Here is a 4,174-nt window from a genome sequence, read left to right as displayed (position 1 = left end):
TAGATATGGATGCTTACTAGGCTTTTTGTTTATTGTCTCTTCTATATCAGATTGTTCACCTCTCTCTCTCTCTCTCTAGCTTCTCATCTTTGCTAACTCTTGGATGAGATCCTCCAGGCAAATGTGTGGACAACTTCCCACACCTTCATTGCTCATTATCTTTGTCATATGGCTGTTTTGTCTTCTGCAGGATTTCGACTTCCCCTGATTGCCCTTTTTCAATTAACCCACCATCTTTGAGATGAGTATGTTTACTTATTCCCTTTCTCTCCCTTTTTTCAAACTGGATCATGCCAAATGGCTGTTGTTGCCTCCTAGGATGTGCTTATTTCCCCAAACCTGCATTGGGCCAGGGGTAACGGAAAGTGCTCAAACCATCTGCCCAGGCTCTACCAGTGTCCATTGTGAGATGGGTTGTTTTGCAAGACTACTAGAGGTATTCATGTGGTGGGAAAAATAATTACTCAGTTGTCTGATCCAGGGAAATGACTGCCCCTTTTGTAGCTCATGCTTGCCTGATTTTCAAAATAAGGTTTTGTTGTCACCCATTACACTATTTCCAGTAATAGACCTTTGCAGGTGATGGTTTTTTTGTGAATCCAGGCACTTCTTCGGGTCTCCACAGCATGAATTTTCCCCCCTCTGCTTCAAGTGGAGCCTGGTAAACCCTTGCCACTTACCATTTCCTAGCCGTTGGAGTGGTGGACCATGGAGAATCTTCACCAATTGGGCTTAGTGCACTATGATGAGAAGTAGGGCAGTAGTGATGCTGCCAGTGTAGTATGGGTTACTCCTCACACAGCTAATGTGCTCTACTGCTGTAGCCAGAATCTGTTTAGTATAGTCGAGATGAGCACACATTGTATGGTCTGATCGCATTCTGCTCATCTCTGCAACACTTCAGACTCTTTCACCCTTCCCTTCCTTTCTTCACGGGTGAAGTGTATACCCTGGTCAAGACAAGATGTAGGCTCCCATGGGTGTGTCTCTGTGGAGCCTTTGCAATTGGGAGCTCATCTAGGTTTAAGATTTTTACTCTCTCCTTCACTTTTTCAATGTGATATTCTAGCATTTCTGTGTGAAGTGGTGAGTTATTGTCTCGGAAGTTATCATTTTCCTGCTCTGAAAATGTATTTCTGATAAATACCTCTGCATACACTCCCATCTATCTTCCCACTTCCAGTGCACCTTTGTCTTGCCTTGTCTAAGAATGAGGTTATTATGAGTGCACGTGCATAGGGGAGTTACTGCGCATGGAGATTGTGTTGCTGTCTTACTGGTGGAGGGCTGTTGTCACATGATGATGTTATCATGCATCAGTGCAGTTCATGTTAAACATGTTTTAAACATGTGAATTTAGGTGGTAGTTGGCTCAAGGCTAGTGACATGCAAATCTTATGGGCAGACGCATGAGGGAAATAACATTTCTGTATATAGAGGTATCTATTGGAAATACATTTTCAGATTTCAAAAATTTTAACATTTCTTTGTGATTTGGTACTAAAAATGTTTCCTTTGCATGAGCTTAACTGTGGGCTAAAAGATACTTAGCATGTTTTTTATTTGCTCCCCAATAAATTTAAACTTTTAAAAATATTTAGACATTGACTACTACTTCACAGTTTGAAAAGTGGATTACTTTTACATCTGCTTGCACATTTTACTGTTAACAAATTTTCTTAATTTTTCATAGTAAGTAGTTTCCCAAATTCTTTTCAAATTGTTAGGCAATGTTTTTTAATCTATTTAGTAATATCAATAGACAATTTTAAAATCTAGACAAATTTCTCTATAACTAGAGTTACTATTTAAATAGCCACTTGGTAGTATTGATAACCTATTCTTAGGGTTTGGTAAAAAAAAAAGGCTTTATCTCAAACATAAAATACATGAGGCATCTAACAGCAGTGTTTGACATGTCTGAGCTTCTTCTGCTGGCCCAAACTTAGTTTTGTGAAAACTGTTAAAGCAATTTTTGAATGTATATTTATGAAAGTATTGAAAGTTCCCAAAGCAGTATAATAAATTAAATGCATGAAAAAGTTTCACTTTAAGATTGTGGAAATTTCAGTGTTTCTTGTTACAAAAAAATTCATCCATTGACAAAGTTTGGTGTTTTGTACTTCAGTTGAAAGAAAACATACACAAATTGGATTTAGTGTTTTTTTTTGCCAGATTATTCTTGTAATTGAATATAAAAATCAACTTAATGAAACTGTCTTTGATATAAGTATTTACAACTCACTAGAAATTATTAGTCATGAATTATTAATGCATGCAGGTGTATTTGAGATTCAGAATGTCAAATATAATATGGCTATATATGCAAAATCAGTGTATATCAAATGACATTTTCTGTTCTAATTCTAATAGTATAAATTTTATTTAATGTATTTTTTCATGTTTAGTTTTCTTGTTCTGGTATAACACTTCTCATATCTAGTATGAACAGAACAAACAACAATGCAGATATTTAATCAATTTATGGAACAGCAACTAAGACATTGTCTTGCAATAAGAGTTTGGTCAAACATTTCTTCACTCAGTAGTGTTAGCTAGCCTATAATTATATTAGCATATTAAGACTTCCAGTTAAGACTACTAAAGATACTGAACTTGTTCTTCTGCTTGAATAGTGTTAATTAATAATGTGAAAAGTGTTATCAAACAAACTGTTGAAGTTTTAAGAACACACACCAGTATACAATAGTATGACAAATTGGAGTAACTTTCAACTTAAGTTAGAATTTACATCAGGTTGTTTTAATTACTTTAGGTTTAAAACTACTTGACATTATCATTAGGCTTAAGTAGTTTTGATTTGGGTTTGCTTAACTTTTCTCTTGTAGCTTAATTGCCTATATAACTACAATATAAAAACAAGATAAATAATACTAGGAAAGTTGTTAGTTTTGATTAAAAAAAAATTAATGAAACTCCAATCTTACAGTGTGTTATCAATGATTTCAGAGTAAGGAAAAACTAAAAAAAATATTTAAAAGAAACTGAAAATTATGGTACAATGACATAATTGTAACAGATTGGTAATGATAAAAGAATTAAGATTTATTAATCTTGAGCTTCTAGTGTGACACTTAGTGTAACCTTTATGAGTATGGTGTAGGATTATAATGCAACAATAAGTATTGTAGATGTTTTATCAGCAGATCTCATTCTTTGTATGAAGTTTCCTATATGTATAGTTAAGATTTAGAACTTAGTCACAGTAATTCAAAGATTTCAATACTTATGATATAGATGAACTTAATGTACACAGTTTCAAAGCATGTGTGAAAATAGTACAATGTGCTCTGGCTCAGTCGATTGCAGATGTTGTAGAGATATCAGAACTATGAGTTTACTGTAGTGTATGGTTAGAAACTGAAAGTTTCATACATTTTTTTGTATATGCACGCATCAGTAAATATTTTTTATAAATGTTTGGCATATGAGAAATGTACTTGTTAAAGAATATTTTACTGTACAACAGTAAACATGTTCCTTCTATGTATTAAAAGTCACAATATAATAATCACAAATGTTAAAAACTGGTTTTATTTATACTGTAATGCCATTTTTGTGAATTATATTAAAATTAAAAATGTGATTGATATGCAAGATTATAAACATATGGTTAAACTGCCTTTGTTGTGTATGTTCTGATAAATATAAGTAAATTGAGAACAGCATCACCAATCATATTGAAACTTTACAAGATGATATTTAAGTAAACTCTGACTAAACTTACAGCCTATTTTGTCTTCATTAAACAGTAAAGAAATAAAGTTTTGTAGTTTCACATATTATTATAATTAAATGATACATTACAAGCATAATCAAATGGTCTGGGGAAATCTATGAAATTTCATTCTTCCCAAGATGTGAGAACCATGACTGTCAACAAATGTAAAAATGGTGTTTTGTCATTTTTACCTATAAACCATTATTACTTTTTTTGTGAATAAACTTAAGAATTATAAGTTTTATTTCAATAATTACTTTCTCCAAACCTTTTTTTCCTACAGAACAGTATTTTAGAAATAGTTGAAATGTTTCAGAACTTTTTTTGAAGTTGTACTTAAACTGAATGATCAAAAGACATTTTAGACTTGAAACTTTAATGAATTTCTAATTTTTCAACAAATAATGTTTTTTTTGTTGTTGTTGTGAGAAT

General features: G+C 32.5%; 1 protein-coding gene across 6 annotated transcripts in view; it reads left to right on the top strand.

The window, feature by feature from the left end:
- Nucleotides 1–4,174, top strand: part of LOC106458905 (cleavage and polyadenylation specificity factor subunit 6-like) — an 82,698-nt gene that overhangs the window by 22,318 nt on the left and 56,206 nt on the right. The window lies entirely within an intron of this gene.

This window comes from Limulus polyphemus, unplaced genomic scaffold (assembly GCF_000517525.1).
Source record: "Limulus polyphemus unplaced genomic scaffold, Limulus_polyphemus-2.1.2 Scaffold532, whole genome shotgun sequence".
NCBI classification, from domain to species: domain Eukaryota; kingdom Metazoa; phylum Arthropoda; class Merostomata; order Xiphosura; family Limulidae; genus Limulus; species Limulus polyphemus.
Note: the sequence above shows the minus strand (reverse complement) of the source record. Positions and strands in the feature narration are given on the sequence as shown.